The sequence below is a fragment of the Opisthocomus hoazin genome, chromosome 3, assembly GCF_030867145.1.
Source record: "Opisthocomus hoazin isolate bOpiHoa1 chromosome 3, bOpiHoa1.hap1, whole genome shotgun sequence".
Classification (NCBI taxonomy): domain Eukaryota; kingdom Metazoa; phylum Chordata; class Aves; order Opisthocomiformes; family Opisthocomidae; genus Opisthocomus; species Opisthocomus hoazin.
Window position 1 is genome coordinate 40,856,007 of NC_134416.1, and position 14,307 is coordinate 40,870,313.

Below are 14,307 nucleotides of genomic sequence, written 5' to 3' on the forward strand. Positions count from 1 at the left end.
ACGCGCGACCGCCGCTCCCCGCCCCTCCCCGCGCCCGGGCAGGCGGGGCCGGGCCCGCCCGCGCCTCACCCGCCGCCTCACAGCGCCCCCCCGGGCGGCGGCGAGCGGCGCCCGCCGCGGGGTCAGGCGGGGACTCGCGGCCGGCCCCGGCCCCGGGGCGGAGCGGACCCGGGAGGGGGGGGCCCTGCGGCTGCCGGCGAGCGCTGCGCCGGGGGGGTCGCGGCCGGGTTACCGGGCTCCTCCGGTGAAAGCGGCGGGTAGCCGGGGGCGCCGCGTCCTTCCAGGCGCCCTGCAGCGTCCGAGCTGCACGATGAGCATCGCTTCTCATGGCGGGGCGCGGTGAAAGCAGAGTCCCCAGCCTGTCTCCGGCAGCGCCGGTGCCGTCGCTTCTCTGGGCGCTGCCGCTGCTGCGCTCCCCGCTACGCTTTCTTCTCCCCCTGCCACCACAGGACGCGGGACAGGAGAACAGGCCCCCCCCCCCGAATTTGCGCAGCCCTGCCCCGGAACACCTCTGTGTGTCGGAGTCGCGGCTCGGAGCATGGCCGCCCGAGGTGCCCGTGTGGCACCCCTAAGCAGATGGCACCAGCTGAGGGGTTCCCCCAAACAAGCAGGGCCTCGGGGAGGCCTCAGAGGCGGGAGGTGAGGCAGGGAGGCTGCTGCCAGCACAGACAGGGCACAGGCGAAAATCCTGAGCAGTAAAAAGAGCAAGGCAAGAGACTACTGAGAAAGGCAACAGCTGTTGCACCCTGAGATGTGAGGAAGAAAACTGGGTAGATGAGGGGAGAGCAGTGGATGTTGTCCACCCTGACTTCAGCAAGGCTTTCGACACTGTCTCCTGTAACATCCTCCTAGGGAAGCTCAGGAAGTGTGGGCTGGATGAGTGGTCGGTGAGGTGGATTGGGAACTGGCTGAAGGGCAGAATTCAGAGGGTTGTCATCAGCGGCGCTGAGTCTAGTTGGAGGCTGGTAACTAGTGGTGTCCCTCAGGGGTCAGTACTGGGCCCAGTCTTGTTTAACTTCTTCATCAACGACGTGGATGAAGAGTTAGAATGTACCCTCAGCAAGTTTGCTGATGACACCAAACTGGGAGGTGTGGTAGACACACTGGAAGGCTGTGCTGCCATTCAGCGAGACCTGGACAGGCTGGAGAGTTGGGCAGAGAGGAACCTGATGAGGTTCAACAAGGGCAAGTGCAGGGTCCTGCACCTGGGGAGGAACAACCCCAGGCATCAGTACAGGCTTGGGGCGGACCTGCTGGAGAGCAGCTCTGCGGAGAGGGACCTGGGTGTCCTGGTGGATGACAGGTTGACCACGAGCCAGCAGTGTGCCCTGGCTGCCAAGAAGGCCAATGGGATCCTGCGATGCATTAGGAAGAGTGTGGCCAGCAGGTCGAGGGAGGTTCTCCTCCCCCTCTACTCTGCCCTAGTGAGGCCCCATCTGGAGTACTCTGTCCAGTTCTGGGCTCCCCAGTTCAAGAAAGATGAGGAACTACTGGAGAGGGTCCAGCGGAGGGCTACAGAGATGATGAGGGGACTGGAACATCTCTCCTGTGAGGAAAGGCTGAGGGAGCTGGGCTTGTTCAGCCTGAAGAAGAGAAGGCTGAGAGGGGACCTAATAAATGCCTATAAATATCTGAAGGGTGGGTGTCAGGAGGATGGGGCCAGACTCTTTTCAGTGGTGCCCAGTGACAGGACAAGGGGCAACGGGCACAAACTGAAGCAGAGGAAGTTCCGTCTGAACATGAGGAAGAACTTCTTCCCTCTGAGGGTGACGGAGCACTGGAACAGGCTGCCCAGGGAGGTTGTGGAGTCTCCTTCTCTGGAGATATTCAAGACCCGTCTGGACAAGGTCCTGTGCAGTCTGCTGTAGGTGACCCTGCTTCGGCAGGGGCGTTGGACTAGATGACCCACAGAGGTCCCTTCCAACCACTAACATTCTGTGATTCTGTGATTCTGTGAAACAGAGGCTATGGTATGGGAAAAAGTGAATCCTAGACAAAGAGCTCACTCTGATGGTCTGGTATAATTAATCTGATGTCCTAGCGGACCTTAAAAGAATGATCGCTACACTGCAGCGTCCCTTCAACACAGTCTGGATAGTTCCTTCTTCCCCACTTCTAATTAAGCACAGGAGTGAGACAAAAAGGTACAACTAAAAGCCACATCTTTGAGGAGAGACTGGATTAAGCAGTTCTTGCCAAGATGGTATGGTTTCATGCACGCTTCCTTCTTTGCTCTCTTCATTTAAGGATTTTGCTAACACATTTTTAGTGGGAATGCTGTTTTCCAAGTTCAGTTCTCTCCACTGGAGACTCTTTTGTTGCTGCTCAGGCTGTACTCCTGTACAGCCACAGCACAAGACCTAAATATCAGTGAGAATCTTAACCACCCCCCTTAATATAAGCAAATTTCATCCAAGATGAAAGCCCCTTAAAAAAAAGGAACAAAGAAAAATTTACTTGCCACTACAGTCAGCCTTTTCTTTTCTTCCATCATAATTGCCCTGTAAGAACAGCATGTTTTCCTCTTGCTCTGGTATTCTGCTGCGAGGACATAAGTACACACTCAAGGTCCCTAATGCTACATCACCCGTAATAGGAAGCACTAAACTTAGAAAATCTTTAAAAGGTCGGTCTCAGTCCTGCTGCTGAACAAACAAATCTGATAGATGTGCCTCATTGGTTCCGTTATCTGTTTGCTCCGTCGTTTGTTTTCTTACACATATCCGTGCAGACAGGTTGATTTGTTTAACTACACACAGGTCAATGTCTGAACTGCTCACCTAGAAGCACCAGCAACACAGAAAGAGAAAATGGGGAAGAAAACAGATGATGATGAGGATGATGACATAGTGCTTTGAAAGCATAACAAAACTCCTATCAACATCAGCAGTCCGGTGCACGGACTGAGGTCAGAGCAAACCCTTTGTGCAGTAACTGAGTAGCTGTGGAGATGATGTATCCTCCACCTTATTGTGAGAGACCAAACAAAGCGGGGAAACATCTTTTGCAAGGTCACCATTACTTCTGGCTTCTTGCTGTACCATCTTTCATTCTTTTTATTGCTTCACCTATCTGCACGTCTCCACCTTTCTTCCCTTTGCACTTCTTTTCCCACAGCAACTCTGCCTCCATGCATCCTACTTCTGCCGCCTCCCACATCAAGAAGCTGTGCAATCGTGCAGGCTGAAATTTAGAAGGGAAAATCGCAAAGGCAAATGGTTGTTAGCTGGTGTAGACTGGTGGCGAGCTTTCTAGCACTGTAGGCTATGAGCCAAAGTAGGGAGAAAAGAAATAGAGGTAGACTAAGGACAAGTGGAATAAAAGCAGTTAAGAAAGCTTTAAAGTAGAGAGCAGAAAGTTCTACAAGGTGATCTTTCACCTGGGACTGCCTGTTCAGCAGACCTGACAGTACATGCTCAGGCTAGTTAGGTGCCCCACAACCACATACTAGCGAGGAAATAAATCAATGATAACATATCATGAGAAAGGCTTGTTGTGACATGGCGTTCATCTGCCACTAAATCCACGGTCATGAAGAGGTTCCTGTCTTCGGGGACTCAATTTCCCATTTTTTCAGAGCAAGCTGCTGAAGGAATGACAAAGTTTGTCTTCGAGGTGCTAGCTAACGATTCATATTTCTAATAAGCATAGAGTTTTACAAAATACAGAATTTATTTTCCTCCAGTAAGGTAGTATAACACATGTTTTATTGAACATTTGAATCACGGACTACAGAAATTTAGATGAAAGTTCAATGCAAAAGTTAAATAAAAAGAATCTTAAATGCTTTACTGAACTCCTGGAACTTGTTTGCCAAATCACATCTGGGCATCCCTGTCTAACTCCCATTGTGCCTTGACGGAAAAATCATCTTCTCCAAAGCTTTGCTGTTAGGCTTTCATATCAACACCCAGATCAGAGCAGGTAGAGTGGAGGTCACTCTTCTCATAGCCAACATTTTAAGTTGGCTTCACTTGGTTATATTTCCTACATTGTTGGATGCTTTGAGTTTTGTACTTTAGTTCGTACTTGTCAGTCATGAGAAAATCTAGATCAGATTTCACAGAACTGGAGCCCACCATGGGCAGATATCCAGGTGAGGTGCCCACTACCAGAGTGTAAACAAAGACGTGTTTCTAGTTCTTAGTTGTTATTAAATAATGGTCATTAGCAGTCTAATCCTGAGACAAGGTGAATACTGGTGATTTGCGCAGGAAGAAGATATTGCCAAGTTTGTGGGTGATATTTCAGGAAACGTAAGCACCGTTACTTAGCCCCTAACTAGGAGCAGCTTTCAACACAGTAAGTACAGTTCTTTTCCTGAAATCGTGAGAGGTAAGCAATTAAGCAATTCCCTTCATGGAGGTAGCTAGTAAATACACTTCATTTTCTCTCCCTCCATCCAAAAGTAAATTTGTTATTCTTTTATCATACCCTCTCACTCAACTGCTGTGGCATATTGCGCTGCGGCTAAACATTCAGGTACATTCTGTGCAAAGTTCAAGGTTAATTACACCATAAGGTTCACTGCCCTTCAGTATTTGTTACTGGATATGCTGCAAGGTTCATCCATTCACACCACAAGCCTGTTTGATTTTTCCATCCAAAGCGGAGTCCATTTTTTGCATTCAGGATCCCTTCTGCCATGAACTATTTGTCATATGAAACACCAGTCACAGTGGCTACAGCATCCAACAGTCAACCTCTGCGAGCAGAATTAACTAAAACAGTGAAAGGCGGTATGTTCTTTAAATCTGTAATCTACTTTAACAATAATAAAACAATTTATCTTTAATATATTATGTCACAATTCTCAAACATCCAGCCAAGAATTAGGAGCTATTCCTCTACAAAAAGACGCAAGAAAAAAGGCGGTATGGGATGTATTACAAGGGTGCTACATAATTACTATATCTAGAGACCTCCAAATGGAAAACAAAGGATGCAGCAAAGAAAACATGAAAAGCCGCATAGTCATCTTAGTGCAATGTGTAATAAGTAAGCAGACGATAAGTTAGAGGCCCTAAGTAAAACCCTGTCTACTTTTGCTTCTTAAGATAGTTTTACAAAAGTGAATTGGGATTAAATCTTAGTGGCATAGGAAAAAATACATCATGTGATATAACAATGAAAGTCTCAAATAAGTTAAAATTTAATTAACTTACCAAAGTTTCAGTGTAAGAAAACATCCCACTTAGAAAACAGATGTATTTAATGAAATGGTTTTCTTGTTTCTTCTCTCTTCTCATTTTCATTCCAGCTGTGGTTGCCGTTTTGGGGAACAAGAAAGTCCCTGCCTCAGATGTTTCCCATGAATTATCAGGAAGTACCAAAGATGAGGCAACAGTTTTCCCAGAAATAAAACCTCAAAACCTACCACAAATTCATGGAGGTGTTCTTATTTGTCTTAAAATAGGAGTTGGGGTGTGAAGTCTTTGAAAGAAGAGAGTAAGCCTTTTGAGTGGGCAAGAGTAGAAGGCTGTAAGGAAGCTAAATTACCCATTTCTAAGTGAAGTGGAGGGGTTTATAGAGTTTATATGCATGAAGTCTTTTTTATATATGTGTAAATCGGAAATGTTGTTGCTTCACGCTCACTCTTCATTAACACAGGCACTCTTTTCAGCCCTGCTGATCGTGGGAGTACAACCTAAAAGTTAAAATAGTTGTTTTCCTTCAGTTTTGTTGTTCTGCTTTCTCATCGTTACTGTCTTTTGTTCTAGGAACTTTTCTGCACTTTAATGCAATACAGATTAAATCAGATTAAGGAAACGGATGAGATCTCTTCTGCAGGGTGAACTGGGAAAGACCTGAAGTCACTCACCTTTTTTTTATAAACTTGCACACAGAAATAAGCATAGTGAAATACAGTGGGTGTGCAATGAAAGGATAACTGAACTAGGCAAGCGAAGGAGAGATACCCACGTTACTCAGCCCTGGGGTCTGTAATGTGCTGTAACTCCATTCTAAAAGCACCTATTTAGTAATCAGCTCTGGCAGAGCCCCAGCAGGAAGAACTGAGCGAGTGTCCCAGGTGTGCTAACCAACAGGTACACAGATCTGCTCTCAGTAGAGCATGTTTCAAACACCGGTGGCTATCTGCATCTAAGGTAGCTTCTTTGCTGGTGGGAACTGCTGGAAGTTTACGAGAAATCCTTTTGCACACATGACAGGAGATAGTTGCTCACGAAAGGTCTATTTGGGAAGTGTCTGGAGTCCTAGGAAGCGACCGAGGCACAATATTTAAAGTAGGGATTAGATAAACCTGAACCAATATTAAACCAGTGGTAAAAATGACATGTTCTCCACTTCAGAATATTTTCAGATCCTATCAGTTTCTAAAGAGTTATTTGGGGAAACTATCCGCTGACTCTCCTACACCTAGACTTGAAAGGCACAGTTTGGAGCGCAGTTACATACCCTCTAGTTTCTTCTCCATCTTATTCTGACAACTGTTGTAAAAATACCTGCCTGAGGCCTTCTTCCAGGGGTCTGGTATTGTGCAACGAGGAAGAGGGATTGCTGGGATTTCCCTTCTGCGGAGCTGGGGTTTCCCACCCTGCCAGAGGCTGCTTACGTTGTCTCCCCATACCAGAGGTCCCACGTGCGTCTCTTCCCCCTCCACTATCACATCGATTCACTGAATCTCATCAGTCCCCCAATAATTTAATTCCTTTTTGCTTCACAGAAAGAAATGTGTCAGCAAGCCAGCAAAGTGCTTTGGAAGAGATGAGCTGGGAATAAGGCTGTTGGGAGGGGTAATGGCTTCAGTCAAACGTTCCTTGATCTGTGATTTATTATAAAACGAGCTGAAACTCTCAGCTCTGCTAACCCACATACAACAAGGTAAGCTCTCAGCCTCTTTCCCTCAAATGCTCATTTTGCTTTCTTCTAGTTTTCAACATAGTCAGCATGTTTTTGTTTGTCTTTGTCAGGAATATTCCCCCCAAATTTCACAGTTGACCTTGAGCGCTGGGCTCACTGCGTATGGTGTAAACAGGAGGGGAATAAAACTTCCCTGTCAGAGGGGCGGACTCAGCACTCGCAGACACAAATAGAAAGATAGGAAAGGGTTGGGAGGGGAGCAGACTATTTATCACAAAGCAATACAATCTCTGACATGTTTTTTCTCATATCTTCTAATTTTGTATCTTCTTTCTTTACTGGTATCTCGACTCTTGCCTCCAGTTTGTGTTTGATACCAGCCTCCGTTACCTAGCTTAGGTGAGGACATCCATTCTTTCTCTCACATCTTTTCTTTTCCTAGACCATGATTATTTTTGGGTCATCTAGCGTGGACTTTTCCCTGTTGGTTCATGTGCTTCTTGAAATGAGGTACCAACACATGCTCACATGCTACGCCTGCTGCAAGCTGCCACATCGATCGTTTTGCCTTACCTGTGATACTCATGCTCCAACTCCTCTAAAAGGCTTTGCTTTTTCATAACAATAGGAACACAGCTGACTCACAGTCAGTTTGTGATTCACAGTATGCCCTGATCCTTTCTGAGGAATGTTTCCAAGAAATTTACTCCCTTCTCTTGTGATTATAAGTGGGAGTAAAGTATTATATATGCTGATTTCCAATGCTATTTATTTCACCAGCTTGTCAAGACAATTTTGAACTATAAATTTCTCCCTCAGAGTGCTTGCAACTCTTTCCAGCTTAGTGTTTCCCACAAGTTTAATAAATATAATCATGCATGTAATTAATGAACAGACTGAGGACAGATGCCTGCATAACCTCATTTTGATATGCTTTTACAATTTGGTGGTGACCAGCTGCTCGGCATATGCCACAGTTACATAAGCAGGCTATAATCATGGCTTTTCTATCTAGCACAGCAGTGTCCGATCGGCGCATTTTCTGCTAGCTTGATTATAAGGTGTGATGTGAGAGGATACCAAAACTCACAAATGCCAAGATAAGACAGCTATCTCTTCTTCTCATGTCTGTGGCCTGCTCTCACTGAGAGAAAATAGATTGCCATACTGGGCTGGCATTGTCAACCATTCCTCACAGCACTAACGTGTTTGCAGAATGTCCTCCTTCTTCCCCCCTCAATTGTATCTTACTTTCTGCTTTGGCACCGTTGGATTTTTTTGACCATATTGCTTTCTGTTTGGTAATTTGATTTAGTTTTTTATTTTTGGTATAGTTCTTTTTGAGTGTGGCGGTCAATGTCATTGCTTAACCAAGTTGATTTTTCTGCACTTTACTGTTTCTTGGATTGGGATGGTTTGGGCACATGCAGTCTCTGATTTTTTCAGAATTATTTTTGATTTTTACTTTCTTCCCATTAATTTTATCTAGTAATGTGGAGAGTTTCAAAGATGTTTCATTAAAGTCCATTGTCTCTCTTTGTCTCTCTTCTCATTTCATGAACAGTTGTGCAACTTGCTCACTACTTTTGTTCACTCGTATAGATTTGTTCAGGTTCAAATCTAGAAGGTCTTCCCTGTATGATGTCTTACATCTTCTGTATCAACAGAATCTCTCTCGAACCTTTGACCTGTCAGCCAGCTTTCTCCCACTGTACCCATTTGCCAGCAGATATCTGTTGAGTAGTGAACTCAGTGGTAATGAAGGACCTTAGTGTGATTTTATTCGATTTCCTCCCCTTAAAATTATATCCCCTGAATCTTCCTTATGCAGTGCTTTATAGTAAAGTCATACCATAGTGGGACCTTTCCTCTGCTTTCTCTTCGCCCCCATTTTGTTGCAGCTATTTGAGCAGATCTGATGAGTTCTGGATCTCAGAACAGGCACTCATGGCCTCAACGTGCAAATCACAGTTTCCCGTCATTCTTCAGCACGCAATATTCTCCTACATCGGTCTGTCTTGTGAACTACCCTACCAGGCTTGCTACGATAATGAAACCTTGGCACATAAGCAAAGCTTGTCCTGCTTATTTGCTCAGTAGCGTACAACCATCTAGGATGTTCAGCAGCTGGACCCTCTGTTTCTGTTTGCTTGGTGAGCCAGCTAAAAGGCCACAGAGTGACAAAACAGCACTAATGCATCACCCACGTAGCGTGGGGAGGCTCACTCGGTTAGCTTCTGCTGACACCTACTGCCAGAGCTGAACGCAGCACAGCACCGCAGGAGAAGGCTTTGACGCTGTCCCACATGGTTCATGGTGTGCAGCTTAGGGTTCGGACTACCAGGATTGTATTTACAGAGATAAATACCATCCATAGTTTCATGGAAATAAGAATAATACAGATTTGAAACAGCAAAGTCTTCAGGAGCAATTTGGGGGTTTTTAATTGCCGTTTTTCTTGTAAAATTAGTGAAGAGTTAATTGAAAGTCACTTTATGCATCTTCCGTGATGGAAGCTAATGAGTTTATGGCTAGAAGTAAATACTTCTCAAAGGCAAAAAGGATGTAACTTTAAAAAAAAACAGATGATACATCTTCATTGTTACTGCAAATGGCTTTACATCTGATTAAATAAAAGGCTTCTCCTCAAAGCAATTACTGCCCAGTAGTAGGGTCCGCTTTCTTTGTTTTTGCCAAACTCCTTTTCACTTGTTTCAATACCTAGAAATCACATCCAGGACAAGGAAGTGTGGTAGAAGATCCCACTTACTGGAAGGCTGTTAGCTTTAGTGAGCTGCAATGAATTCACGCAGACAAGAACTGTAGTTTGGACCTGTGCAGGTGCATAAAGGACTAAGAACCTTCTGAGCTGTCAGAAAACTAGAAAGTATTATAACACCAGGCTAGTGGTGGTAAGGATGTGTGTGCATTTTGGAATTTGGGATCTTATGCCCAGTTGCTAAAGGACAGGGCAACAAACCAGTTTGAAGGGTTCATCCAGTTTGTATTTGAATGGTAATAACATTTAGGTTAAAACCCTCAGGAGAAAACCTGAGGATGGAGTGGCTTGCTTTGTTTTCCTTTTGTTCAGCCTGTCGATCCACTCCCACCATTTCATATTTGTGTACCAGGTTCTCTCCTGTATCTTCAAATCTGAAAAATACAGGCTCTCAACATGTTAAATACTTCCAAATTTAAGCATAATCACAAGACAGGCATCACTGCTACGCGTTTTCTGTAAGAAGCCTTCATTGCCTTTGCCACCCACCTACATCCTTGACTTGGGAACTCTTCTGTACTGGAAATGATTGTTCATTCTCCTCTACTAAGCTGGGTATTTTCGGAGAGGATTTCACTAAGGACCAGACAGTATATCAGGATGCTTAAATATACATGAATGTCATACAGCTTTAAGTAAACCTTTAACAGCTGCCGAGATCAGTGTGTACACTGTGAACCTACAGATCAATACGGCAGTGAATGTTAGTTGCTCAACCTATTTTATTTTGAGGCATTTATCTTTTAGTGTAATGGGATTGTACCATTCCTTCAATCTGTATTTGACAGAGCACTATGGAAAGCAGGTAAAATTCACAGTAATTGCCATTGAGACTTCCATGTAATCAGGTTACACATCTAAGCTAACAACACTTACATTCTCCTCTTTTTTAATGGTCTACCGCCCAAAGATTGATTTTCTGTTGACAGTTGCTGGACACTGACAGTCCTGATGAATCCATTTTGTTTGCCAGTTCTGCTGGCATCAGCTCTCAAAGCAATATTCAGAATAAAAAATGTGGGGCCTTAATTTTGCAGAGGAGCTTGCATGTGAAATAAATTTAATTTCCTTGCAAGACAGGGCCTCAGAACCAGATTTTGAGCCACGAAATAAAAGGAAAGCATAGGTAAAAAAACCCAGTGTACCTGTCAAGCAGCTTGTCTTGGATGCTGAGATTGTCCCTGCATAGGAGTCAGCTGTAGAGCTATTCTTACAGGACAAGGCTGTACCCGAACAAACATTGGGAACATTGACCTGGCAGCAGCAAAGCCTTTGAGCCGGTTATTTGGACAGTTGTAATTAGTATTAGAACCCCTGCCCAGTATTTCCCTCTTCATGTTGTTTTCCTCGTGTGCTTATGTTCTGCCAGCACACATACCACATTTTGAGCAGCCCAAATTTGGTCCCGTGTGTAGGAATGACATCAGTGTTAATAAAGTGCATCTATTAGTGGTGTGAAATGCAAAACCTGATGCCATGGCAGCAGTTCAAGCTCTGACTCTGTGAAACCACTGAAGGAAAACAGTTTTTCATTTTGGAGATCACTGGAAGGCAGCAGCAGCAGGATATGGAAGTTACGCAGCCGGACGTATCCAGGACGAGCCTTACCAGTCCAGGTGCACAAAACAAGCCAGGCGCTGTTTTCTAACCACCACCGACTAAATATTAACTAACCCAAAGGTTTATGAAAGCCGAACTGAAGTTGCTCAGTGGTGATTCCTGCCCTTCCAGAACAGAGTGCTGGGCTGCACACTGCCTCAGACGACAAGGACCAGAGGAGGCCTGTGACCAACACCCCTCCAGCATACCACAGGAAGCGTGGCGCTTAGTGCTCGGGCTTTTAATAATGCCTGCTCAAGCGAAGGGCAACAAAACACATGCGGCTCGGCAGCAGTCTGGAAGCGAGTGCGGAACTGGTTTAACGAGAGCGATAAACACAGGAGTCCACGCTGCATGGGACTGGAAGCTGCTCTGTGCGGGGAAGCACATACTGTTGTTGACTGCCTGTAGATAGCTAGTACTACTAATAGTACTTACAGCATCATAAGTACTATCCAGCCGGGGGCCTGCTCATGCTTTTTAGAGACCAGGGTGTCATAGCGAAATAGAAGAAAGTTGCGTTCATTGTGGGTTGTGATGGTATTGCCATCTTCCCTCTAGCTCACCCCTGTGTTTGCTCTCTCCTCTTTCTCCATTGCCAGACTGAAACGTAGAGGGCTTTCGGGGCCAAAACAGGCAGAACTGCTGGTCTTCCAGGCCAGGCAGGATCAGCTCTGCCAGGGATTCGGTGAAGGCAACACCAGACTTTTAGCTACCCTTTCTCCATAATCCATGGTACGGAGAGCACGCGGAGTTGTAGCTGAAGGCAGGTAGTAACTTTCACTGCTTGACAAAACAGAGCATTTCTAGTTCACTCTGACCTGGTCTTTGGCACGCTGCCCAAGCCTTTTGTTTCTGTTTAGCTGGAAACTTCTGTCATTGCTCTTCCCAAGAAACACATCCCTCGGAGAAATAATTGCTTTCACCTGGGAACGACGCATTTCCTGATGGCGAGTGACAACGAAGAGAGGGAACAGCACTGGGTGAAGATCAAACTTAAAATTTTAGATCTTGCATCCTGGGCCTGAAATGAATGCCTGGTATTTTGCCTGGCAGCGCTCGGTTCTCGTCAACAAAGCAACATGGGTTCAGATATATCTTGTTGCTGACAATTAATCATTCTTTCTGACCCACTAAAAATAGATCTAACTTCGTAATCAGTGTGATCTTCAGATATGTGGTAGATTTGAAAGTACCTTCCCGACTGTGATGTTGCTGTCTGCCTTGCCTGTGAAAATAAGTGTGGTTATTGCCATGATCCTGGTAGGACTCATCGCTACAGTTCTGCAGGGTATCTGTAACAAGGCAGACACAGTATTTCCTGAATTTTCCTCTAAGGCCGCTTAAAGGTTTAGTTACTTGTATTCAGTGATAGAACACAGAACTTCCTTATCCTGTTTGCCAGATACAGTGCATAATGCTTCTAAATACCTATGCATTTAATTTGCATAAATTGTTAGCTTGCCAGAGAACTGTGATTTTTATCAAAAATTCTGTAATAAAAGTTTATTGTTGCAGAAATTGCTTGGGCATCAATCACGATGCTAAGTCTGCATATCGCTGGAATACTTACAGATGTAATTCATCAGAAACATTCATGTTAATTAGGGTCAAGTCATCATAAAAGATAGACTCCTCTACTGAATATCATTTATCAGTGAAATTAACGCAGGGAATAGGAAGGAGAAATGCTTTTGACTTTACAGTCATAGTTTATCAAGTGCTTTCATAAAAACATCTTGCTAGAGGAGTAAACAAAACATCAAAATTTCCATCGGCTTTGACAGTAAGAGCTAATTATTTCACCAGGTTGCTAGCTATTTTTCACTATAAAGTACTATTAAACAATGACAGAAGCGTTTCTTTCCCATGTGCGAAGAAATTGAATGCTCCAGAGGCCAGTGCTGCTACAGAAAAATTCTTTGACGTTCCTTCAAAACGCGGGCCGGGTGAGCACAGGATTGTCACCGTCCGATGCCCTGAATGGGGCCCATTCTCAGGAGCTGCCACACAGTTTCACAGAGGACAGAGGCTTCCCTATTTGCATTTTTACTGCGTTCCCGCTACTTATGAAGGGAAGACTGAGGAATGAATGGGCACAGACTGCTGATTTATCCCCAACTACAAGGCACATTGGCAGGATTATGTGGCTGCTGATGCTGCGACCTCACTGTCATACACATCAAAAAGAATTAGCAGCAGGGAAGAATGAAAATCTGTCTCATAATTTTCACCTTCTCTTCAAAGTCATCCCAGATTTTGAACGATCAGGTAAAAGATTATGCTGCGGAATACATACATTTACACACACCTATATATTTTCTGTGCTTGACAAACTACTGTAACCGAGAGGGAATGAGCATGCACAGCTCCGCTCCCCTCACTGAAAGGTGGCAGTGCTCAGTCTGTCACAGGGCCAGGCCTGGAGCCACTTTTTTCTTTAAGCCTGTGATAAAGCACACAAACAGAATTTTTCTGTGTGTATTAATCATCTGAACCTTTATAATTTAAATGCCAGCTGCATAAATTACTTTTCACAGATTAATGAAAATGAAACACACTCTTTGTATTGGGAAGTACAAGCACAATACATTCTCTATGATTTTTATTCTAATTTTAAGTTGTTTGCATGACTGTAGAATGGGTGAGGCCTCGGCATGTAAATGCCAGGTGTTTGTTCAGTAGAACCGGGATGACGGTGGAGGGAGCAAGTCATCATTTTTGCCCTGGTATTTGTAGGGCTGGGTCACTCTGGTACATGGCAATACCCAGTGAGGTGCTGCCTTGTCCTCCAGAAGTTCAGCTTTGTTCTCCTTTGTTGAAGGATAAATCTCTGTCTGGAATCTCTTCCAGAGAACTTGACTGACAGTAACCCTACTTGAGCTCTCCGCAAGAACACGCTGCCAGCCCGCTGCAATTAGGTGGGAAGTTGTGAACATTATTCGCGTTCATTTCTGTGAAGTATCATTGCAGATGGCCACTGGAGATAATGTAAACGCCAGCTCCATTCCCTCATTATCTCCTTATGTAGCACCAGCAGGAGGGATCACTTGCACTAACAACTTGCTCTCTCGTGTCTCCTCATGTCTTGTTTTGGTGCTATCAGC